Genomic DNA, 27,054 nt, shown 5'->3' on the forward strand with positions numbered 1-27,054 from the left:
ATATACACTATACCTACAGCACAATATATAACTACTATACAGCACTGATATACACTGCACAGCACAACAGTGTGAAAATTGGATTACAATAACCCGGTCCGGAATCTTATATACCCAAATTGTCAATAAAAATTTTCTCACTAATATCCGTCTTATAGAACTGAGACCAATATTCACCATCCAACGACACAAATTCAGGACTTAGTTCTCCTTTTAGACGCTGATGACGGTGATTTAGCCGAAACGCGTTCGTCTATCATTTTTGTTCCGTGTTATTATACTTGTCTCAACTGAAATACAATTGTCAGTACTTAATGTACGTCGCTACACTGGCCAGCCAGTGGCCATCCAGGCATTTCAGTGCGGCTGTACCTAATATAGTTAAACAATAGCCGTTTTCACGACGAGCTATCCGGGGAATGCATCTAATTTGACCAAAGCTGCACCTAATCTCTTTTACAGCAAATATCATCATTTTGTGAATTTATTTCAGTGTTTTAATCTCTGATAATATGACAAAGGAGGCATATAAGCAATTAGTGCGACCCTAGCTGATGGCTTCTAAGAGATACACTGAACCTAATTTCACCAAATCTGCTCCTAATCTGCACCAAATGTGCACCAAACGTTTACAGATGGCCGTCGTGAAACCGGCTTATGTGTAGCTGACCGGATGCCGGCTCCCCGACTACGTCCGCCTGGCACCGCAGTCAGCATGTCGGACCGTACAGGAACTGCTGACGACACGAGCAAACAGTGCGCGAGACAGCCGGCCGGCCGGGGCGGTCGCAATTCACCTCCGACCGGCTGACACCGATTATTCCATCGATTCGCCGGTCTGCAGACCTCAACTAGGGGCCGATCGAAGGCCGACCATCGGCGGCGCCGCAGGACGCCGTTTTTCTGCGCCCAGACTGCGGGGCAGGTGCTTAGTTATTTAATTAGACTTTCTTTGTTTTGCCAACCTACATCACCTGGGACTAAGCTCCAAGAGATAAGTTATTTACGGCACACACATGCCATTTTTCGCAGCGCTTCGTAAATGCTATATTTTTATCTTCACACATGCTTTATCAGCTCGCCGGCATCGCGCTTGTGTGGATGTGCGTTTTCGCAGGTTTTCACGGTGCCAACTTAAATTCTAAAACTATTCACGAAGTTCAAATCCACACTTCTATAAGCGAATCAACTCAAACGTAAAACATGCAACGGACGAATATCACAGCAGCAAGTGGCATAACAAGACGCGCTATTTAAATCGCAAACTTCCGTAACAACTCTGAAGTTTGCCAAGTCGCACTCTTCGACAAACCAACAGGTCTGGAAGTTTTCTGGGCGGCGTAATTTTCGTCGCCGGCGCTGACTCGAGCAGGGAGGGTGGGGGAGGGGGGGGGTGTCCTCGGTCGGGTCCGGGACTCTAGAAGTCAGCGAGGCGTGGTGTCGAGCCGGGCTCGGTTGGAGGAGACCGCAGCCTCCTCACAATCGATACCTCCACCCAGTCCAGTTTGTCAGACTCTGCCGATCAATCGCCGCTTTTGAGAGCCCGGTCCGGGCGGGCGGGAACAGACGGCCGACAAACAGACAGACAGACAGACAGACAGACAGACAGACAGACAGACAGACAGACAGACAGACAGACAGACAGACACAGAGATAGATACAGCCAACCAGCCAGCCAGCCAGACAGACAGACAGACAGACAGACAGACAGACAGACAGACAGACAGACAGACAGACAGACAGACAGACAGACCAGACAGGCAGACAGACAGACAGACAGACAGACAGACAGACAGACAGACAGACAGACAGACAGACAGACAGACAGACAGACACAGAGATACAGACAGCCAACCAGCCAGTCAGACGGCCAGGCAGCCAACCAGCCAGTCAGACAGACAGAAAGACAGACAGACGGACAGACAGACAGACAGAGAGAAAGACAGACAGACAGACAGACAGACCGACAGACCGACAGACCGACAGACCGACAGACCGACAGACCGACAGACAGGCGGGCTGGACCGACAAAAAAAGTTATTAAATCAGCCACATTTTGATAAGGTTGTTCATATATTAAATGTACTATATATCATATATAGAATTATAGAGAATGGATTACCGTGAAGATGTTGAAGTTTTTCTATTAACCGAGTTGAACTTTTTGAGTGTTTTATTTGTACCTATGCTTCGCCGAAAAAAAAATAGGACTGTGGTGTTCACTTCAAAAACACAGAACTTGGCGAGTTCATAAACCGTATAGGCTACATCAATCGAAATATGGGAAAATGTATGGAGGCCGTAGTGTCACACATCAAACTGGTTTTTTTTTGCTAATTTAATATCTTTTTTTTGTCGGTCCAGCCCGCCTGTCTGTCGGTCTGTCGGTCTGTCGGTCTGTCTGTCGGTCTGTCGGTCTATGACTGATGTTCTGTGTTTTAACAGCTATTACATATTCTCGCAGCCTGAAGTGGCCTGCAGTTTACTACGTGGGCGGCACCAGTCAGACTCAGTTTGTATTTGGTGGAACGCGTCGCAATCACACGGGCAGCTGCGGAGATTCGATGAATATTTATCCTTCTGCGGTTCGGATAGGAACCGCAGCGTGGCGCAGTACTAACAAACAGCCCGGTGGGAGGGCTGCGGCTGCAGTGTCGCGTGTTTCACTCGGTCCGCGTGTCCTCAATACCTTGGTGTGTATTTGGACGGTATCATTTCTCATCACGTGTGTCAAACACAGGCTTTATTGGCGGTCTGTTTCCGCCGGTGGTGGTATACAGCTGCAGACAATGATAACTTACGATTTCAATTGTTCTGGACGGTGCTAAGAAGAAATCGAAATGTACTTACTGTTATGTACAAATGTCATGCGTTCATTAAATATGTAAACATGTAAAACGCGTAACTCAAAGCATGAGTAGCTCAGCACATCAGGAGAGCCCATATCTATAGTACTTTAGCCTTTTAGGTCTTTACAATATTTTCCAGAACATCAGCTAGGTTTTACCTACAATCGACATACAACTCTCACATGCTTAGGTACAATTTTATTACAGAACAGAAAAGGAGTCGGACCTCTGGCCGAACCTGGCCGCGCGTCACGTGACTTTATGGTACCCTGCGGGCTGAGGTGAAATTTGTGACGCTCAGATGGTCCGACAGCGGAACCAATTTGCAGTATATTTTGATCCGGCGCTGGTCAGGGGACTGCAGACGGAATCTGCACTGTAACCTCTGGTGCTGACCCGCCAACCTGCAGTTGTGACCTTTGATACCATGAATTGTCCGGTAGTCGCTTGCCACCGCATGTCTGAATGGATTTAGGCACTAGCGATCTTATCAAGCGCTTGTAAAAATGTATATCCACTATCCAGCAAAAAGTCATTGCTGAACCATTGTGTATGGGCGCTAGGCTCACTGCTCAGCGGTTGTGTGATATCTTTCACTGATATGTGTCTTGCCGTTTACGTTCATGTCGAACATCCTCAACATTTCAGAACTCAACCAACTATCTGAGGCCGCTGCACATCCGGTGCGCCAGCTGCGGCTGTTTGTGTTGGCTCGGTATCCCTGTTCGGCGGCTGGCCGTCGGCCGTCTCTTTCGCTACTCTCTGTTGCTGCGGACCGTCAACAGCACTTAGCGGCGGTGCGGAAACAAAGCAGGTCCGCTCCGGCAGCGATCTGCAACAATGGCCGGCCCCGCCGGGCGCGGTCGTGTCGCCCCATCAAAAGTGAAATGTCATCCGGAGGTCAGTCCGCGCCGACGACACAGCCAGCAGCGGCTGCGCGACGGGGCGGCAATTGAAAACAGCAACGGGTCCGCCGACTCCACTGGAGAGCGCCGCGGAGCTCCGGTGTGGCCCGCAGATAGTGTCGGTATGTCGCGCGGAGCCTTCCCGAGTATCAGGGAGCGGATCAGCGCCCGCATAAACACTTTAAACGAGTTATACTGCGGAAGATCTGGCTGAGCTGCCGCGGTATACGACGCTCCTGAAATAGCGGCGGATGTACCATGAAACGGTGGAAGCTGCAACCTGCAAACTAAATATCTGTCCCTGCAACAGAACACTAAAATTGTGGTATGTGATGACGCGTGTACCACAATTATCGAGGCCTATCGGGACTACTGCTTTAGCTGTATTATTGACGCGTTGATGTTGCACATTGCATGATCGCCGCAGTTGAAAATACACGTTATGACATTATTGATGTGCATTATACAATCTGCATTGTGCAATGTGTATTGTGCATTGTGCAATGGGCATTTGCATTTGCATTGTGCAATGTGCATACCCGAGCAACATTATATGAGGTTCCGAGAGCAAACTTGTATTCCTTTCTCAATGGATTAAACAGCATGAGCAAGCCTCAGAGAATAAAAGTTTTTAAATAGGATAGGAAGTTGAAATGCCCAATCTGTGTGGAAAGCTAAATTGAATCACTTACATCCCAGTAGTTCATGATAGATAAATAACACTGTCTCTGACTGTGCATCATTCGTGTTTAAATTGTCACGCGGTGACCGTTGCCGACCACTATCTCACTCGGCCACAGGCGATTGGGTCGCTGGGTGACAGTATTTGCACACCCAGACGTCCTCATTCGGAGAGCGAATGGCGCCATAAACTGAGCGGTCGTATAAAACTCCCGGCCGGAGCTGGAGCGGCGAGTTCTCAACTCTGCCGCCCCTGTTTCCCGGCCTTCCCCGCGTGAAGCTCCGGCAAACACCGCTGCAGGAGTTTTACCCGAGCAGTGCAGCTCACACCGTCCGGCTATTTGCGACTCAAAAAGTATCGGAGAGAAATCACAAAAACAAACTTTGCAGCCCTCGGCGACGCTGATAGAAATCACGTCTGGCCAACTCTGCAGGGAAGCCAGCGACGATTCGGATGTTTTTCCCGGCTCGTTTCGGAAACTGCCGAGCTGCAGCTGGCAGTAGCTGCACTCAAACTGTGGACGGGCCACAAAACCGAATGCGGTTAACTCGGGGTGGTTGAAGTTGGGTAATGGGGACACCTGGGGACACGTGGCCGATTGCCGTTTTATTTTACCGACTTCCCGACCAGATACATCACTATTTTCTTACTTAAAAATGCGCATTCCTCGCATTCCTAGATTTTATCATAATCAAACGAAAAAAATGTTGAACATCACGCACCTAATAAATTTAAAGTCAAAATTTTATTTTTCTCGCTAGGGATGCCGTTAGCTTATGCATTTATTTAGCCCTAAGTAATGAATTCTTCCACGCACGGACAGCTGACAGGTAATCGTTACCCACGCCGCTATGCCATTACCCGTGGTTTGATGGTCTTCACTGTTGGAGACCCAGAGCAGAGCACAGTCCCACAGTGAGGGACGTGACCTCGCGTGACCTCTTCACTTGAACACGGGTTCACTGGGTGTACTCCGACCGCGCCCTGTGCCCTTTCTCGTCCATGGGACACCGCCAGCTGACCGACGAGCCCAGCGGACGGAACACCACTCGTCACTCACTTACAGTCGTAACTAGTCGCACCCATCTGAGACGGGTCTCACAGGGGTGCAGTTCAGTTCCTAAAAGTCTCGTACCGCCCACTGAGGTCCGGTGGAGGCTCCACGAAGGGATGAATAGAATGTTTGTGTAAATGCGACTATCAGTAACAACGTGACCGTCTGCCCACCAATAACACTAAGCGAGACAGTCTGGTGCAGGGATATTGGAGTTCTTTTATCTGGTCTGCTCAGCGCGATAATCTCTTCTGGGAAGCGGCGACGCTGCGCCTCTATAACCTTGCCCTGCTAATATGTAATGGCCAGTGGTTCTAGGAATGACTAGGGCAATCAGACTCCCTGGAGGAAAATGGTTGATCAACATTTCCAATTACTAGTTCTCATGGTGATAGAAGAATATGATAACGAGAAAGAAAAAACGTAGCACAGTGACTAACAAATCCGCCACAAACCACAATACCCAATGAGACCCCAGTACCCGTTTTTAGGCAGACAGCGTCCGTTCTCTATCTGCGGCTCCGTGGTCCGGCCACTCCGGGTGTGGGGGTGGCCGGCGGCCGTGGTCCGGCCACTCTGGGTGTGGGGGTGGCCGGCGGCCGTGGTCCGGCCACTCTGGGTGTGGGGGTGGCCGGTGGCCGTGGTCCGGCCACTCCGGGTGTGGGGGTGGCCGGTGGCCGTGGTCTGGCCACTCTGGGTGTGGGGGTGGCCGGCGGCCGTGATCTGGCCACTCCGGGTGTGGGGGTGGCCGGCGGCCGTGGTCCGGCCACTCCGGGTGTGGTGGCCGGCGGCCGTGGTCTGGCCACTCCGGGTGTGGGGGTGGCCGGCGGCGTCTTCGGGCGCTAACTCTCAGCGTGCCCTATCGACCGGTGCCCTCCGCGCGCGGCGGGCCAGGTCTCTCAGCCCTGACCGCCTGTCGTCGGCACCGCGCCGTCGCCGCCGTCGAGGTCGGTCGCCGCCGCCGGCCGGCAGTGTCGGCGGGATGGCGGCACGGGCGGCGGACGGTGCGCGCGGCTCGGTGCCGGCCGCTCAGCAGGTGTAGGCACGGTGCACGGGGCGGCGCGCGACCGCGGCGGACCACGGCCGGAGCCGGAGCCGCGGTCGGAGCCGGAGCCGGAGCCGGAGCCGGACCTTCTGCCAGAGGAGCGACCGCTGCGTGGAACGGCTTCAGGTGAGGCTCATAATGTGCTAGCTGGGTCAGTAGGCCAGCGGGACAGTATGCAGTATGAGTGTGGTCATATCACTGGCTGTTCGAGCGAAACAGTCCTCTGCACTGTCGATGTTCCCCGGTGTTCGACGCTTAGCTGCCTCCGTACTCGTGCTGTAACCAAGTACTGGATGTGTTGGCAGATATTTTCCTGGGAAGAGTTTTTGCTCGAGCAATTCTTTGGAGACAGGATGGTATAGCACGAAGCATAATGGGTGCCTGCAAAGTGCAAATACCTAATCTCTTCAACCATTGAACATCATACAGGTAGTTAGGTCTGAGATAAACTATTATTATTTACATACCGAACACGATTGGCAATTGTAAACTACGATTCTTTTTAACAGAATGGCAGCATGAAAACATTTTTGAGCCTATAAACTGCTTTGAAGCTATTTGCACATTAGGTGGCACCCAGTTTTCACTCAGCATGTTATCAAAAGCTTCATGCCTATATAAGCCCTATTGTATAATTGGCGTATAATGCCACCTTGCTAGCCTCATCCATTATGTTCGGGTTGCGGACTGACACAACAACTTCCCTGTAATAAGATGTAAATTTAAGCAGGAACACACATCACCCGTCCAGTAGAGCATACGTCGGGTCCTTCAGCCACAGCCGGGCGCTAGTATCCCGCTAGTATGATTCAACGATGGCTCAGTAGCAATCGGGTGGGCACAGGTGCACTATGGATCAGCGTTCCCAGGTTAATGGTCGCTCCGTGACCGCACACATGGCAAGCGGCTGGTCAAAAGCGATCATAGCGCATCCGCTATACGATGCTGAAACACTTAGCCAGTGAGGCGATGCAGTGATGAAGGAAAAAAAGGCAACGTAAATCGAAATTGTACGTAGTACCTACCTTCGTGCTTTTATATGAGCGAATTTGTTGAAATCGGAGATGATTTGTTGAGATCAAAGACTTAATTGAATTGCACTCTGGGCAACAAATGTGGAACTGAACATTGCTCTTAAAACAATTCATGGCTTAGTAGCCATAGCTGTATTGTTGCAATAAATGCCGTCAAAATCAAAGTTGGCTTATAACTAAAATTTTAGCTGTCCATGCGCTTCATTGTGCGCTCCACGGGCAAAAGTAAAAGTTTGAGCCCGTTACAATATATTTTGTAAACGCGAGCAAACGACTTTGTGGAATAATTGAACATATCATCCCTGGTGAAAAAATTGTGGGAATTCATGCGTAGAGGCTGCAATCCCATCAGGCTCACTTCATTCCATCAGCTTATGCCATTGGCGTAAAAGCCAAAGCGCGTATTAGATCCGTTGGCCACGTTACTTCGCCTCATGCGTCTACTAATAGCGTGTAATGTTTAACGTCATGAGCAGCTGATGATGTCAGGGCAGTTTCCAGGTCAAAAAAAAAAAAAACGAGCTGAACTTCATTCTACTGTCCAAGATTGCCGTTTTGAGAGTCCTATGCCAATTTAAGAGGATACCAAACAGTATTTTTTTCGGTCAATGCCATCAAAACGTTTATGGCAAAGACTTGTTTCCATGGTACAACTTGTTCCTATTAATGAAGCAGATAAAGGTATAGCGCACCCTACCATCGTCTGCTTTCTCCATTGAACTGAGACTGCAATGACAATCGCCAAGGGCAAGACATCTCGGGCACATGATCACGTCCAAAGATTTCCATTTCGATGGCTTGCTGCATTCTTTTGTAAAGAAGATGTAAGCGTTTCAAGAGTCAGCGAGTCTCTGTGGGGAGCACATTCAGCATAGAAATCAGCAATCGAGCTCGTACAATTTAGCCCGTTGAAATGAATTCTTCCGCCAGTGATCTTCCGACCAAAGTCGGTGTCGGATAGAAGTCCTTTGAAGCGGTGTTTTAAGCAAACCAGAGGATTTGCTGCTCTGCCTATAGTCTATACCAAATGATACAGCTATCGTGTGTTCTATCAAACAGGCCATAATACGGAGCCCGGTAACTTAGTCTATTCTCCTGGCGCTATTCCTCCAATTCCCAACCAAGTACCGCCTGGCGCCCACCGTCCGCTCTACACTCTACAGGCTCTACCCGTCGCTCAATACACTGCCGCCGACAATCGCTGGTAGACTGTGCCGCACGACACGGGTGTAAGGCGGAACAGTCTAACCGCAGACCGCCGCTCCCGTCAGAGTTGCAACCACGTCGCCTGGCCCACGGTGACTATAAGCCTGGCCTACCGACTCCAGCGTTTTTATCTACAAAATTTCACGTACGCAGTACTCTACAGTACTGCACTTTCATATCGTAAAGAATGTGGACAGCTAGTCCACTACCATTAGCCAAGGTGCGAGATTTAAATGTTTTTGGTCGACATTAAATGCTATGAAAGGCGCAAAATGGTGACCAATAATTGAATAAAAATGAAATTATAAGTAATGCAAAGTGACTGTTATTTCCAGTAAATGTCTCCAATTTTCTGTGACTCAGCAAGAACAGTGCCATACATATAAACTCGTTTCCTAAGTTTTATTTACAGTTCATGCATCCCGATTGTTTTCTCGCCCGAGTTTTCTCGCTGGTACAAATCTGTAGGATCATGATGTCCCGGTGACTTTATGTGTTACTTAAGGTGTCTGGCTGGCGGCCTAGGCTGGCGCAAGGTCCACCGGACCATAGCCGTGTCCGTCGGAAGTAAATTCGTTCCACGTCCGGTTCACGGGCGGCACTTCGCCACCCGGACCTGGACCTCCCACGGCGGGCCAACCTCGCCACGCCCGCCACCCCGCCGGAAATGTACAAACAGAGACCAACTGAAACCAGCGTCGGCGGCATTTCTCGTCTCACGGCGCTGTTTGTGTGGGTTCGACTCTCTCTCCCCCTTTCCTCTCCCCCTCTCTCTCTCTCACTCTCTCTCTCTCTCTCTATCTCTCTCTCTCTCTCTCTCTCTCTCTCTCTCTCTCTCTCTCTCTCTCTGTCTCTCTCTGTCTCTCTCTCTCTCACTCTCTCTCTCTCTTTCTTTCACAACGTAGACCAACATCTTACCTGTTCCAGCCATGCACAGCTTTTCCTGAAAATAAGTGAATTATACGCCTTTTACGTGTAATAGCGACTGGCATCGGTGTGTGTAATAAAGAACATACCTGTAATTAATTACCTACATGTGAGTGATTCAATGTAGCATTGCACTTTTCGCCAGCAGTTTTCAATCGAAGACCCTTAAAAAAGATAGCACAAGGCGAAGCAAATGTCTACAGCCTGCATGAATGCTCATTGGTCTAAACATCAGTGTCAAATCACAAAAGACAAACTGGCTATAGCCATGTCGCCGGTACGAGTATCTGTTTCATCTCACCGACTGCGGTTCTGCAATCGGCCGGACCGGGCCGGCGTTCAATTTCCCCTGGGAGTGGCCCCGTCAGGCCGCTGCCCGGCAATGGATCGGCATTACGGACAGCTGGATACGGCGGCGGGCTAAGTCGGACCGCAGCGCCGGCCGGCTGTACCCGACCCGTGCATCGTTCATCAGCGCAATCAGACCTGTCCGGGACACCGAGACGCCAGAGTGGCGAGAGGGGAGAGAGGGGGAGGGAGGGAGGGATAGAGAGAGAGAGAGAGAGAGAGAGAGAGAGAGAGAGAGAGAGAGAGAGAGAGAGAGAGAGAGAGAGAGAGAGAGAGAGAGAGAGAGAGAGAGAGTGCGAGAGATGTGCATTGTGCCATGAGAAAAGGAGATTGTATTTTAGTTTTGTCCACATTTTTTTTACAGCAATCGTGCAATCCTAAAAAATAAAATCTACAAAATACACCGTGCTTTGGCTTTGCTTTCCAGGTGAAATGATTGCAGCGATTACCGAAGATAAATGCCAAAGGAAAATAGATGGCAGGATGCCGTCTACCTTGGGGGCTCAGTACGGAGCGCACGAGTTTGCTGTTCTAAGAGCAGGGTTGTTAGCGCCCACTAACAGCCACCTGACATTCACGTTACTGAAGGTCAGCAAATATGGTCTGTCGTGGTGCAGTCTCCGTACGAGGTCAGTAAGTACGCATTAGCCGTTTTCACGACGGGCTATCCGGCGAATGCACCTGATTTGACCAAATCTGCACCTAATTTCTTTAACAACAAATATCTTTCATTTTTATGAATTTATTTCAGTGTTTTAATCGATGATGCTCTATGATAATATGACAAAGCAGGCATATAAGCAATTAGTTAGTGTAACCCTAGCTGATAGCTGCTAAAAGACACATTGAACCTGATTTGACCAAATCTGCACCTAATCTGTACCAGATGTGCACCAAATGTGTACCAGATGGCCGTCGTGTAGGTAAACGGCTATTGTATCTTAAACCACCTATGTATCTTAAATGCTGAAAATGTACCTAGATTTCAGAGCAAGCCATTATGATCGATACATATTTACTCGATATTTATATTTTGTGTGCGATCATTTTTTGAATCGTATGTGACTTGCTAAACAAAATAGAAAAGGATTGCCCAAAACAATACATTTTTAACATTTTAGCATTATTTGAAATCGATGCATGCTGCTCTACAAGCACTTTGTTTCCTTGTCCAGGTTTTTTACCTGCAACAATTCAACTACCTATCAAATTTAGCTTTGGAATGAAAAAAAATCAGCGCAATGATGGCGCGGCAATGTTAACGACATAGTTCCTTCGACTGTATGCCTACATTAGATATATGCATAGGTATGTATGGTTAATCCCAATCTGTTTTTTTTAACTTTTAAGATTTGCAGGTCGGCAATTGACTGTAAATTGTGTCCTGACTGCCTTGACGTTTTTTTTTTTCATCCTTCATGTTTATTTTAAGCATTAATGCTTAAATATGATCCATTTAGAAGCATTGTCCACGATTTCTAGCCAACAGAAGCACAATCCAACACTTGAAACAACTGAAATGAGCCGTTGATGATGCCAGTCTCAACTCATTAGCTCGGCTGATGAGTTTGCCCGACGATCGGTGGGCGGAAAACCACCTCGGTTCTAAATAGAGTTGATCTAATTAATGGCCGCGGGTCGGCCGTGTTGGGCGGAGCGGGCTGCTGTCGGTGGTGGGACGTACCGGACGTGCAGGGTCCCGCCACCGCGGGCCCGGACCTGCCCGGCTCGCCGCGGGGCGCGGACGAGACCGCTGCAGGTTTAAATGGGGCCGGGGAGCCGGGTCACCCGACGGCCAGGGGTTTAGGGAGGTGGGTGGGATACTGGGATAAGAGGAGACTGTACCAAACTCTAGTGCTGAGCAATATGTGTCTTAGTACTGTAATCAATTCAAACTATACATATTCAGAGGTGCTATAAAATCAGGCAGCAATTCTTGTTTCGGCTGCGAACAGGCCATTTGATTATGCCTTCCACTTTCGCATCATGCATTCCGTTCCCACAGGTACTTGCGCTACATGTTTCTGTAAGTAAGTTGGCATGACGTCAATTTGCATACGTATAGGTACTTACAAATGATGTAGGCCCTGTTCATTCCCAGCCGATGGGACGCGAGGGCCCCTGGAGGCCCTAGCCTAGGACTGAACCCTCGGATAATGACTCACTGCCGACCCACGGGCCCAGCGGACACTGTTACACGGTGGACGACTATCAGGAGCAAAAGAAATGGACTCTGCACAGTGACCGACGGCTGATATAGCGTATGATAATGGTGACCTCTGATGTAGTCGATGACATTTACAGAAAACAGCTCCCCAAAAAATATGAAGAACGTCTCTATTCATCTTATAATTGAAAATTTTTATCTAAAATATATCGCCAAGAATGGGTACAAATACATCTTCAGCTACCAGCAGCAGTCAATAAGTATTTCTTCATTCTTGCGATTATGAAGAAATGCCTAATTACTGAATTTATGCAATTTATTTTCTGCAGCATTGTCACTACAATATCTTTGGTGATGAATGAATGAGAAGACAAATGTGTCGCATGATGATTTCCTGACAAGGAAAAGGTTGAATAACCGCGATCGGCCAGTCATGACGGAATTTCGCCTTTCAGACCAGCTTGTCCCTATTTCCAGTCCCTTCCGGTCACAGCTCCTTATCTGCAGTGCTCCGTCCCTCGTCAGCAGCGCTGCCCCTCCCTCCCTGACCGGTCAAACGTCTCGCTCTCACAGCACGGCCCGCCGGATGTCGCCGGGTCCGTGGCAGCCATTCCTGTGTGGCTCGGTCGGGGACCAACCTGCCCATCTGAGCCGTGTTACGAGGTGCCGGCCGGCTACAGCTCCCCAGGGACAGTCACTCGGCGCCGCCCGACCCGCCTCCCTCCATACCAATCGCCACCACGCCGCCGCGCCGCCCTGGGGTCGGAGCCGACCGCCGCCGGCGCAGCCACGGCACCAGCGCGGCGGCGACCGAGGCGTTTTATTGGACCAATCTGCGGCGTCCGGACGGCCGGACCGGCCCGGAGGGCGGCGGATGACCCGTCCCTGCCGACCGGCGCCAGGGTTTCATTCATGACGCGTGGCACTCCGCGCCTCCGGCGGTGAACGCCCGGGGCACCGCCGGTCACGTGACTCCACTGCCGGCGCGGCTCGGAGGTCACGTGATGGGGCCGGCCCGCTGCCGCGCCTCGGCGATACATCACGGCTATCTATCGAGGCAGCCGGCGGCGATGATCAATTGGCGAGCTGCCGGTGCAGTGGAGCCGGAGCCGGAGCCGGAGCCGGAGCCGCCGCCGATGGGGCTCCACTGGTGCGGATGTGGCCGAGGCGGTGATTCCTTCCAGCACTAATCGGGGATGAAGATGCCGCGCTCTGATCCGCGCAATGCCAGATCGGCCGTGTATGGTATCAATGCGATATTTCATGACTCCGCGTCCGGCCTGATTCGTGATGTCGCCCAGGTGACGACAGTATTTCTGCTGTGGAATGACAGTTTGGCAGCTCCTCTCTGGAGTTTCGCAGGCACCGAATGCAAGAACCAAAGACGTGATGGTACGGTTGTCGCTTAGGTGCACCGTGCTCAATATTCATTATTGCCTTTCCCTGGTATTTAATTAATTCACATAATGTTAATTGTAAGCAACAAATGCAATATGCATTACAGATATGATGCATTTATGCATTCATGCTTATCTAAATATTCAATTACTATGTAGATTGGTGATTATTTCCAACTGTAAACCCTTTATCCTGGGTTCAGATCCTGTTCAGCCTATTTTAATCGCTTCTCCTTTTGTCCATGGAATAAAGTCGGCGACGAGTAATTTCAATATTGCTCACCTCTCAGAATGGCATCCGCGGTGCCTGAAGCCACTTGTCACTTGTCGGGCAGATGAATCACATCTTCAACATTTTGTTATTGAATAACGAGATGACTGGCATCTCAAATGATAGGTGTCTATTGACGATCTTGGCTTAAATTTAGCCTGCGACTCTAATTCTTCATCTTCAATGAGCCAGCTTCGCAATGTAAAGGCCATCCTCAGATAAAAAGCATTCAAGCCAATTTCACAAGTTTTGTAGATTTGAACGTTTTAGGTGGTAAATGTTTGCTATTATGCAGTGCACACAACTATTATATAGAACGGAATGCGTATTGATAGGAATTACGACTATGAAGCCAAACTGATGGTGCACAAACGTGCAGTCTACTGTAGCATATCTTATTATCATTATTGTCAGATATGATACCTCGATAACGTATCGTTCAAAATGTAATAAATGCGCTTATCGATATCTGATACCTACGGTACTTATCCCATGGTAATTGACATTTCGATATGAAGAGCTTTGCAAAAGGAGCCGATCCACCCCCGACGTTTCAGCATCGGAGGGATAAAAATCAATTTACTAGACTATTCAGCGTGCTCGGCTATGCTTCATGTCCATTTAATTATCATCATTTTAATAATCTTTCCAGCTCACCATTGTCACAAATCCTACAAATTTAATCACTAAATGAAGATTGGCACTCAACGATGCGGTGCTTAGGACCTATACACAACCAGTATAGCCTCTGCCTGTCTGTCTGTCTTTCTGTCTGTCTGTCTTTCTCTCTTTCTTTCTCTCTTTCTCTCTCTCTCTTTCTCTCTCTCTCTCCTTCTCTCTCTCTCTCTCTCTCTCTCTCTCTCTCTCTCTCTCTCTCTCTCTCTCTCTCTCTCTCTCTCTCTCTCTCTCTCTCTCTCTCTCTCTCTCTCTCTCTCTCTCTCTCTCTCTCTCCCTCTCGTTTCTACAAATGAATATTGTAATGTAAGTATTGTAACAATGTCGGCTCCTTCCGATCGGCCGATATATCAGCCCATGCGTCAACGCCTCTGGACCTTTGGGACCCTCTCACACGCTCCCTTAGGACTGGCGGGCAATGTGTTTCCCATCCAAGAGCGGTGGGTCGCGAGTCGGCTCCCTGAAGACCGGGGACTCCATGTGCCGTCTCCCCAGGGCCAGACCGGGCCGTGACGACCGATCAGCGTTGCGCTACCGCCGTCGCCGCCGCCGCAGCCAGGGAGGCTGACCCCAATCGACGCGCCCTCCTCCGACCACCGTCGGTCGCTCGCGCTCTCGGGCAATCAGACGCTGGTAATGACCCACCGGCGATCAGACAGCGACAACCAGCGCGGCGGCGGCAGTGGTGGGCGGCCTCACACCTGGGCTCTGCTCTGCGTAACAAGATCAGCGGCTTCTGCTAGAGCTCTCAGCTGCCCTGGTAACCACGCCTAAGCCAATGAAGGTGGATCCAACAAGGTTACTACAGTGTCATTTAATCAAGACTTACTTAATGAATACCACCTGCGTCTTGCGTTTGAAAATCGCCAGTGTTCGATGAGATCAAAAGGTGCGTATGCCATTTTTTGTGTAACATTATTACGTGTTGTTGGCAAGTGAACCGCGCTAAAAGCAATTAGCGATTGGGCAGTGAACAGCAGAGAACAGACCATGGTGCATCACTGGGTGATATTACGCTAACTGTAGAAAGTAAGATGACGCAGCGCAGGGCGCTCTGGATGAGCACAAGCACTGGCGGAGGCGGCGGAAGATAGTAGCCCTTTTGAGTTTTGAGCCCAGGTGGACTTTTCTCAAGTCTCAAGTTCAACTTGTAACAGCTAACTTCTATCCCTGCTTATCAAACCCGGAAAGCGAATGACTTAGACAGTAGGCACATCTATTAGTAAAGTAATCTTGGGCACATCTACAGATCTAGGCAGAACAGCTGGCTGTATGCAGTAGCAAGTTAGGTGATGATTTCGGCCAAACCATTTCCGCTCCAAACAAGTTGACCGCCGGATCAGACAGGATTGCGGCTATTCCAATCACGGCAGGTTTCCGGCTGGACAGATCGCTGCCGGTCTAGATACATAACAGCTGGTTCAGACAATAATCACTGCCCGTCTAGACAGCACAGCTGTTGGTTTAGGCAGTGAAGCTGTCTTTCTGATCGGTACAGCTGCATAAACTGTGAAACTGCTGATGACCAAGACAGTTCCATGTTCAGGCAGTGCCACTGCCGGTCCTATTGTCTGTCTAGCCGCGGCAGCTGCCAGCGGTACCGCACTGCTCGGCTGGCGATTCAGACTGTACTTACAGCTGTCAGTCTGCAGCTGTCTTCTTAGCCGGGCAGCTGGTGCCGCACTGCTTGGCTGGCGGTTCAGACACTAAAGAGAATAGTATAGCTGTCGGTCCTCTGTCTGTCTAGCCGGTCCAGCTGGTGCCGCACCGCTCGGCTGGCGGCCCAGACACTAAAGATGTATAGTATAGCTGTCGGTCCTCTGTCTAGCCTGGACAGCTGGTGCTGTACTGCTCGGCTGGCGGTCCGTCCAGACATCCGGGTGGGAGCGTCGTCCGCGGTAATGGACGACCCGCCGACACTCGGCCCGCTTCCTCTGACCTTCGCGGGTCGGCTGCAGCCAAGAGAGATGACCCAAGGCCAGCTGGCGACCCGTGGCAAATCCACAGGTTTGCCTGAGTTCTGACACAGAGGTAGAAAATAAACAACACTAGGAGCACCACGCTGGTCCATGGGCGCGGGAACCGGGGGGCAGTGGGGGCAGCTTGCCCCCTAACTTTAGGGCCGTGGGGGCGATGCCCCCACAACTTTAAGACGGAATACCGCACTTTTTTGCAAATGTTTTCTTTTTTTTGTTGAAAAAGCCAAGGGATGAAAAATATGTGGCCTAAAACCGGCGAGAAAACTAAATTTGGGGGTACCCTAGGTTGATCTCTATCACGGTGTGCCCCCCATGTTTGAAAGTAGTTCCCGCGCCCCTGCGCTGGTCGGATGAAGTTAGTTGCCTGATACTTCAGTGGAAAAATATCACCTTAGTAGCAAGCTGCGGTCGAATGGTGCAATTGTTTTGTATTTGGGCGACGGGTGACTGCGGAGGATAATTCTGTGAGGTGGGTGTCCAATGCTGCATAACTATGCATCTCATCACATTTATTTCATGTTGCGTTTCTTTCGACAACAGAAATCACGCATCTTGGCGCAACGATTTATTGCATTTTACCTTTCTATTGACGACACAATTCACAATTCATTAGCTTTTAGACAACAAAAAGTTCCACTTTATAAATTCCCAATGAATAAGTGACTAACTGTGCGGCATTCGTTGAGGGTACGCACCTTCCTCTAAGCATGCGAGTCTTTCAGTTTAAAGCTAACGGTAGGAGGTTGCTCAGCGCGGCATTGTGTTTTGTCTTTGAGCAAACACTGAGCCTTATACGGACTTTCATTAGAGATATTTTGATGGCTTTAATAATAAGAGTCTTGATGCAGCTTAGTAAGCCGTAAACAGTTTCATAAGAAATGAATGATGTGGTAGCCGCACCAAAGGCATCGCTTTCATTTTCCAGGGGCCACGTCCTCCCAACAATAGCCGCCTGGCCGTTTACGCCAGCGCGTAACCGTGAAATTACTCCTAACGTTGATTTAAAACCACGCCATTCATTTACGGATGACAGCGCAATTTTGGCTTAAAAGATGAGGTCATCCTAAAGATAAAGCATCGTTTTCGCAGCCTTTACAACTAACAATTAAAATATGGGCACATTGTACTTAGTTATTGTTGCAGGGAGTTTTGTTGTGTAGAAACTAAACATTTATATGTTAGGGACGTAATCGATTTATATTTTTTGCCTAAATATAACAAAAAACAAGTTCTGAAATTTTTTATGAGTTAGCGGAGTTCAAATGAAAAACTGTGCACCTTGCATCAACTGGTACCTAACTTCTTAAAAGGTGCATAAAATCAAAGGAAAATATGCTATTCATAGGTAATAGAATGACTGCCTATGTTCTAATACATTGGATTATAGGGCACCCCGTTACTTTGGTGCCTGAACTTCAATATTCGTGAATGTAACATGCTTGCATTAAACTTTTTTCTACGTTACCCCGTATGTTGCTCAACTACACACATATTTAAGGTAAACAAATAAAATAAGGAAGTACCCGGCAGTCAGCAGTATAACGGCGCATCTGACAGTGAGTGGACGGACGGCCGGCGGAGCCGCGGAGTGGCATCAGTGCAGCAGCGGCCAGATTGGGTCGGGTGTCAGCTGGCGGTCCAGCTGTGTTGGACGGCCCTCTGCTACAACTGCGACTCACGGGCCGCACCAGTCTCGTGTGGGACCAGTGTCGAGTGCCGACAGCGCTCGTCTGCAGGCCCGGCCGCGGTCGGATGACTCCAATCAGCGCCGTCGGCAGAACTGCGGTCACTCGTGTCAAACAGAGCTGGCTGAGTAAGGAGACACCAGCGGTGCAGGGGCGTCGCCGACGGGGGGGTCGGGGGGGTCGTGACCCCCCCACTCTTGAAAACTGGGGGTGTCGACCCCCCCACTTTTTGCGATGCTGAGTATGCTTTTTAGCTTTTATGTCAGTGAAGCAGGCGTCAGCAACACCAACAAATACATCAGATTCAGAATCGCTTCAAGAGTTCCCTAAAGCCAATTAGCCAATTACCTAAAGTTCAATTAGCTGTGGGCGGGGAACACCAGCACAACAATATTTTCAAGTAGCCACCATTCTACTGTGGACGTCAAACCGCGTGGGACGCGACTTTTTCGCAATAACTTTTGAATACGTTGCCTCTCAAGAACGAAACTTCGGCAATGGACGTTTCAGACCCCGGCCTAATTTTTATTACTAAGGTTTTTCAATGTCCGATCAATATTTAGGGCACTTCCCGTTCACTCGTAATGCTAAGTGAAATATCAGCCCGGATGGCGGCTATCGTCAGGCTGCTCGAAGCCCCGCCTACTAACTACGAATTCCCTGCCATCTACCGTTCAGACACGACTGCCATCTGTCGGTCGATCCTCACTCAGAACCGGTTCTGCATGCTGTGTGCGTCGGGTCTCAGATGGGCGGAAATCTCGAAACCGAGATTGTTCAGTATGGCCCTTTACCAAATTAACTATACGAATAATTGACTTAGCAGCAGGGATGCAGAGCCTTGAACATTTGAGTCAGCTCCAGCTCCGGCTCCGGCTCCGAGTAAAATGGCAATACGGCTCCGGCTCCGGCTCCCACTCATGGCAAAATATGACGGCTCCGGCGGATCCGGCTCCCCTCCGGCTATGCGTACCGGTGCATTACGGAAACATTTAAGTTGGGGCATATTGGGGCTTGGCAGGATAACACGAAGTGTACTAACGTTCCTGGCGGTTTGATATCTACAAGAACCTAAAATTAAAATTTTAATTAAAAAATTAACTTGACTGTGTAAATATATTATATTATTATGTATCTCATTTACGTAATTACGCTGACAAACTTATTAAATAATCATTTAATTATTTTCTGTTATTCTTAAATCATCGTAATATTTGGCGTACGCGTATAGTCTTCCTATCTGGTTGACATTCTAAATCAATTTGTCGGTTAAATACCGACAAGAGGCGCATTGCAAACACATTCTTGCAGCCCTTAGGGCAAGCATAAATAACGTACGCCATGCGGCTGGGTGTGTTGGCAGGAAGCACCGCGTACCAACCCCTACGGACCGAGACTGACCGGTCTCGGGTCAGGTAGCGCCTCAGGCAACGGCCAGCCGAGGCGGAGCTTAGCTCCAACGTCACACTATGGCTCCGCCCCTTGTGGAGTAGCCTCTGCTCACCGAGAGAGTTTCAGGAGCAAAATTTAACATTACGAGTGAACGGGAAGTGCCCTAAATATTGATCGGACATTGAAAACCCCTAGTAATAAAAATTAGGCCGGGGTCTGAAACGTCCGTTGCCGAAGTTTCGTTCTTGAGAGGCAACGCATTCAAAAGTTATTGCGAAAAAGTCGCGTCCCACGCAGTTTGACGTCCACAGTAGTACCTTTTTATCCCTCAAAGGATTGGACGCGCCAAAACTGCCCCGAGCGTTCGTCTGATCGTTTAAAAAAATGGTCGCAGTCGATTCGTCGGATCAGTACCTAACTACAAAACTACAAACTAGCCTCAGCCCCATGGCTATCGTCACAACTAGCTGTACAGTGCACATGTAGGGGAAAGGGAGTCAGATGAAACCGTCTCGGGCTTTCGCAAAGAAGTCGCGCAAAAGGAGCCGATTGCAACGAAACTTCCGGTGCGCTCGTGTTAATCACCTACTTAAAAATAAATCGATATCCCTGATTCAAATAAAGATGACCTTGGTTCACTTTTTCATAACATGCTTTTAATTTAGGTATAGGATAGTTTTTGGAGCTGATTTTGAACTTAGCGCCCATCTGAACATTTAAGAAGTAGTTGTGTTGCTTATACATATGTATAACATGTTAGGAAGCAATCGGTGGTGGTCATCCACTATTAGGTACTGGTCGATCTGACCTGACCTGACCTGATCTACTCCAAATGCATGGAGTCATCATCTTCGTTCAAAACTATAAGATAACATTCGTAATCAGAACCTCGAAAAACCATCACAACTTACATTCGCAAAGTTCTAGCAGGTCCCGAGTTTCCCTACGTATTGGCGATGACCTGAGTCCTGAGATGACCCAAAACTTTGTAAATGGGTATCATCGGCTTTCTCTCGTCACGGGCAGCATGCTCTTTTTTCCGCAAACCTCTAGATCGATCAGGGGTCGAAAGCATACATCAGCGTTACTTTAGTATACGTTATACGTTAGCGACTGGGAGCCCACCAATAGAAGGGCTACAGTGAAGCAGAAAACATATTCGATAGCTCTTTCAACGCTCTTTCGCTAGCTTCGGGTCAGATTTCATCTCAGGTCTATGTTTTGCCCATAGAAGGCAAACAGCTAACTGGACAGATTCTGCCGAAACATTTGCTTTGCAATAACTTTAGATTCCGTGAGTGTGTATGGTATTTACATATGTTGTCTTGTCACCACTGTGTTTATCTCTTTGAAACGCGTCACATGAGTTAAAATTTGACTATTCAGAATTAACGTTAAAACGACCTCAGGTCAACGTTATGTCCTGATCGAAAAAGGACCTCCTGCTGCATATGAATGGATCCGTGTTGTTGAGCTGAACAGTGAACACCTTCCAGGTGCTGTCATCGCTCTACCGCGTCTTCGTCAAAAGTTGTAGAAAAAAATGCTGGTGGCCATCGATGGACATTTCCACTAATGACCTTTCGAGTCATCACTCGCCATAAGTTGCACCCTGTCCCTGGCAATGATGAGCTGATTTGTCATGGCTCCAAAGATATTTTGCGTTTCTGACGAACTTTTTCAAAGCAGGAGGCATTCGTGCTTTTTATAATTTCTCATTATTTTCTAATGATGAGGTCACGTATTTGACCTGCCTCCAGATCATAGATGTAAATCCTCAGAATCATGAATTGCTGACACGTATAACCCCATACATTAGGTATACAGTGTACCAAATTTCGAAGTTATGGGAGAAAAGCTACAAGAATGGCGAGAGGGGAAAGTTTGATAGAGGTATACCGTATAACTGAACTTGACATGGCGACCTGACCTTAAGTGACCAGTGATAATTTTTACGCAAGTGATGTAGGTAGGTATACCTACCTAATAGGTTGTACCAAATTTCGCGGCGCTGCGCGCCGCTTTGTTACACGCGCACACATGCACATACGCACGCACAAAACTGGGTAGTGTGGCAAAAAAAAAAAACAACCCTACCCATCGGGTGAAGACTAGAAACCCGACCCCCCCCATTCAAAAATCCGTGGCGACGCCCCTGCAGCGGTGGCATGGTCGGCGGCACGTCACGAGGAGCAGAGCAGACAGGCAGACGACTTTCAGAGAACACTTCCCAGAGTAGTTGTGAAACTGACATAAAGGGATTGAAGAGAGATAGCCAGCATGCGAAATTGAGTCCCTAGGATCTTTTCATTGAGTTAGTTCTCCTGCTGCTTTTATTGGACTTCTCTGAGCTAGTGTTTTAACATGGTTCCAAGACGTGGGAGCCAAAATTTGAAATAACCAAGCCTGCCGCATGACGGCAAAACTGTTTACTCAAATAACCACTCAGAATTAAGCTTTGCAAACTTTCACGACGCACTTCGTTGGCTCAATTTGCTGTCTGAAACTCGGGCTTCTCAATTAAGCCTCCCTCTTCAAGCGCTCGGTAGACCGTCACTGTTTCAGCTTTCCGCAACGCAACCTCACTCGGATTTCAAAACTTCCCAAATTAGCCGGCGGTTCACTGCCCAATCTAAATCATCTCATTAGGCAAATGCACCGCCCGCCGGTCTCCCCGACCTCGGCCAGCGCGGCAGAAGAGGCTGGCCATTCTGTCAGCGGGGGATGCTGGTGATGTTCGCGGGGTGCGTGGGTAGCAGCTGACGCGCCGCTCGCCGGATTAGCGTTGGACCGGTGACGTCATTAGCATAGGACCAGTGACGTCACAGGGCGGTTCGTTGAGCCGGCGGCAGCTGCATTAGGTCGCGCCGGTCCGGATGATTAACCCGGCTGGTAGCTGGGCGCCGGTACCCCGGTCCGCTCACCAATGGGCCTGTCGGCTTAATGGGTGGCCGCCCGAACTGAGCGCGGCACTGCAATTAATTTCCGGACAAACTATGGGATGAAGTTTATAAAGGCTGCTATAAGTGTATTCTAGAGAAATTCGTGTAATTGATGTGGTGTAGAGGCCTTTGAATAAAACCTTATGGGGCTTTTATGGGTTAAGCGAGCTACAGATCCATGGAGAGCTTTCCAGGTCATTAGAACCAGTAGGTAAGCATGGTATATATCAATTTCTGTGAGATAGGTATGTGTTGGACATTGCATTATGTGTCACGGCTGAGGATCATACAATAGATATCTCACATAAGGCTTTTGGCACATTTTCATTTCATATATGTACAGTGGCGCAGCCAGGATTTGGTTTCGGGGGGGTCATCGCCTCCAAAGCGGGCCCCCTAGTGTGCGGGCCCCCACCCATTTTTTCAGAATCTTTCCATATTTCATACGCATTCTGCTGAGCGGGCCCCCTTTACCTACACGATAACCCTGAGCGAGTTTGAATCGGAAAATTTTGATAGAACAATGGCTCGGTAATCACCCGACCGGTGTTCAATTTCTACGCGAATTGATCATGACAGAAATATGTTACTATGAGGTACGAATTCGTATCTTTCGAGGCCGAAATGTGCCCCTTCCGCAATATGCATAGCATATACGCTAACAGAGCTGTTGCCTGCTTCTATCGGACAATATTTAAGTAGTCCCATGTGGCTGTCCTAAGTCATCTATTGGCTGCATAGTAGATTGTATCGACAGAAATATGTTACTACCAGTAAAACGCCTTTTGGGCGAAGAACGAGCGAGCGAGATAGTGAGCCCTGCACGTGCGGAAGGGCGAGAGGGTACTTCCAACAGGCTTGTGCATTTGCAAAGCACCCTTCTAACCGGTCGCTAGCGGTGCGCCAAATTTGAACGCGATCGGCCCAGCCGTTCCTGAGATCAGGAAGCGGCATTCTGCACTGCGCACGTGCGAACGGGGTCCAAACTGACTTTTGCACGGCACCCTACTAACCGGTCCCCAACCGTGTACCAAATTTGAGCGCAATCGGCCCAGCCGTTCTCGAGATCTGGAAGCACCCCGCTGCACGTGCGCACGTGCAGTAGCACCCTAACCGCAACACATGGGATCGCATTGCCTGTTGGGTGCCTACCTGTATGCCAAGTTTCAGCGAAATCGCCCCAGTAATTACCGAGTTATTGAAATGGGAACAAATTTGGCACCTCTTTTTTTTGTATTTTGCACGTGCAGTGGGGGTCACCCACATAGATCAACAGTACCCGACCTTTGGTAGAAGGGATGCAGCTACCCTACAAAAATTACAGCGAGACAATCGCCCAAGCGGCCCAGTTCTCCCGGGGCCCCGGACCCATCCACGGGAAGCCCGGGCCCTATCTGCAAAGGGGGGCCCGGCCCCGTTCTCCCAGGGGCCCGGGCCAGTTCTCCCGGGGGCCGGGCCCGTTCTCCCGGGGGCCGGGGCCCGTTCTCCCGGGGGCCGGGGCCCCATCCAACCGGGGATCCGGGCCCCGTCCACCCGGGCCCGGGCCCCGTTCTCCAGGGGCCCGGACCCATCCACGGAGCCCGGGCCCCATCCACCCAGGGGGTCCGGGCCCGTTCTCCCAGGGGCCCGAGCCAGTTCTCCCGGGGGTCCGGGCCTCGTCCATCCGGGGCCCGTTCTCCCGGGGTTCCGGACCCATCCACGGGGGCCCGGGCCCCATCCACACAGGGGCCCGGGCCCGTTCTCCCAGGGGCCCGGGCCAGTTCTCCCGGGGGCCCGGGCCCGTTCTCCGGGAGGCCCGGGCCCGTTCTCCCGGGGGCCGGGGCCCCATCCAACCGGGGTCCGGGCCCCGTCCACCCGGGGCCCGGGGCCCGTTCTCCCGGGGGCCCGGACCCATCCACGGGGGCCCGGGCCCCATCCACCCAGGGGGTCCGGGCCCGTTCTCCCAGGGGCCCGAGCCAGTTCTCCCGGGGGCCCGGGCCCCATCCAACCGGGAGTCCGGGGACCCCGTCCACCCGAGGCCCGGGGCCCGTTCTCCCGGGGGCCCGGACCCATCCACGGGGGGCCCGGGCCCCATCCACTCAGGGGGCCCGGGCCAGTTTTCTCGTCCGGTTAGATTAGGACCTCTCTCCTCCCTCCCTCCCTCCCTCCCTCCCTCCCTCCCTCTCTCTCTCTCTCTCTCTCTCTCTCTCTCTCTCTCTCTCTCTCTCTCTCTCTCTCTCTCTCTCTCTCTCTCTCTCGAGCGGGCCCCTGACAGAAATTTCGGGGGGGTCAGCTGACCCTCTGACCCCCCCTGGCTGCGCCACTGTATATGTAATTGAAACGTTTCCAATTCCCGATGGCAGCCCTGTAAATTACCTATTCACACTGGGTCTTTCCGCCCCTATTACGAGCTATCCTTTGGGGTTCCGTCAGCCGTGACATGTTCTATTTGAACAGAACTCGCTAATAAGTCCGTCTGCGGGGCCGTGTGTGTGTTCGGGAATTACCTGTGTGCGCTGACGGCCGCTCATCGGCTGCTCATTATTGGCTCTCGGCTGTCAGCGGTGTTGACGGCCAGGGCCACGCGCCCGGCCCCGAATGGAATTCCAGCAGCCGTCCGTATACAACGCAGCCCACCGTGACGTCAACGGCCAATGTATGACGCATAAAACGGGTTCAAAAATAATGAGTGTGAATAGTTTCCTCATGGAAAGTTAATGAACAACATTATGCATGAAAATATTCGAAGAGAAAGTCGAGAAAAGTAACAAGCATTTTGCAACGAAATAAGAAGTAAATACCCATCTACCGTTTAGATATAGGTATAACATTGCAGCTAAATCCAGTTCCTCCTGCACCAGAGATGTAGATTTGAGTCAGTTTTGTAGAGTTCCGATCCTACCTGGCGCAACTCAATCGAACATTTCCTTGTCCCGCCGCCACGCCAACCAATAACTGGAGCCCACATCAAAAGCCTCATCCTCGGCAGCTGAGTCTGGTAGTGGCACCTCCCAATGTGCATCGCCTCCCGCTGAGTACAGGTGACCTCTCTGTTGGCCGCTCGAGAGTACAAGAAAGCCCTTGTTCATTGGAGAGCGTCCTCGACCGTGCCTGTCTCTGCCAGCGTGCAGCAGTAACAGTGCAGAAGGCGGTGCCGGCCTCTGAGCAGCATGCTTTTAGTACACACAATTGACCATCGTGTTAGTCTGTGTTATGAATTGGACATACCAGCGCGGACGAATAGGTCATGCGGTATCCAAAGATACATCGAACATTAAGCGGAATATAAACATAGGCGGCGGAACGGGGAGGGCACCGGGGCATCGTATTCGTGCCCCCCTTTGATTTGGGAGTTTTAACATTAGCCCTATGGGCGTTGCATGGAAAGAATGGGACCAAAAGTCGGCAGTGCCCCCCCCCCCCCTTAATTGAAGGTGTTCCGCCACTACTGAATATAAATCGAGCTTGAAAAAGCGTTTGTTATCCTACAGCTTTACTGATTACCAACTCCAAATGAATTTTCAGGCTGCTTTCAGACTGCACACAATGTGACGGACCATTTAAAGCCAAACAAACGTTTGTCACCTTGATTCGATCTCAGCCCGACAAATCACAATACAAGCACTGCTCGTCGGTGCAGACTGCAGAGTGGTCTCCGTCCTTCTCCCGCACCGCTCGCGGGCGCATTATGCCAGCACAGAGCGGCCGCCGCGCCGGCCGGCTGCCTTGTTTAGCGTGATCCCGCCGGTAAATACGGGAGCGCGAGCGGTCGGGTGCGCTCCCATCGACCCGGCCCAGGTGTCCGTATTGAGCGAGACGAGAGGGATGGTAGGACCACTGACGCCCCTTGGCTCGGCCTAAGATCCTCGGCGCTACACCGACCCGGCCGCATCAACTGAAATTAGAGCCGGGAAAATATGTTGCTATGCAATGAGGATGGATGAGTAGGAGTTTTGAAGCCTGGCACATTTTGCAAGATAGGCTGTGTCGGTAAATAATGGCAGTGCAGGATCATGGGCGCTTCGTTTGTGCATTGCTATGCTCTTTTCCTTAGAAGAGTATTAGACACTTAGACAGACTGCAATGCCCACATTTTTTACAACTGCCTCCTTACCTACTTTCACAAAAATATACCTACAAAGTGCTATTGCTATGCAGTTGCAGTGTAAGCGCTTCTATAAATAATATCAAACGTAGCATTTCCCCAGTAATGATTAGAATTTAAGCGTGACTCATTTGTTTTTCATCAAAAATAACGTTCGATTCCTTGTTCTTCCATTCTGTAGCGTTCATTTTATCGGTGTAACGTTCAAGCGCAATCATGCCATTCTCTATCGATCCCATAACACGATCAGTACCTAATAGTTTAGTTAGGAACGTAACTCTTTCAGAGTAGAGAATCAATGAATGTATCTATCAGTCGTTTTCAAATAGCTTATCGGTATGCTTATGCAAATGCAGCCGACACTGCTTTTACCTGTTCGAAGAACGTCGCGGTCGCCATGTTTTCACTGTTC

At 50.1% G+C, this 27,054-nt stretch overlaps 1 protein-coding gene across 2 annotated transcripts in view; it reads left to right on the plus strand.

The window, feature by feature from the left end:
• The first annotated feature begins 6,460 nt into the window (after window positions 1-6,460).
• Window positions 6,461-27,054, plus strand: part of LOC122381231 (ras-like protein family member 10B) — a 38,269-nt gene continuing 17,675 nt past the window's right edge. Inside the window, exon 1 of one of the 2 annotated variants that reach the window (XM_043365176.1) lies at window positions 6,461-6,661. The gene's annotated coding sequence lies outside the window, so the exon portion shown is untranslated. The remainder of the gene's footprint in view (window positions 6,662-27,054) is intronic. The other variant, XM_043365177.1, reaches the window with a different exon arrangement.

The sequence above is a fragment of the Amphibalanus amphitrite genome, unplaced genomic scaffold, assembly GCF_019059575.1.
Source record: "Amphibalanus amphitrite isolate SeventyFive unplaced genomic scaffold, NRLGWU_Aamphi_draft 000116F_arrow, whole genome shotgun sequence".
Lineage (NCBI taxonomy): Eukaryota > Metazoa > Arthropoda > Thecostraca > Balanomorpha > Balanidae > Amphibalanus > Amphibalanus amphitrite.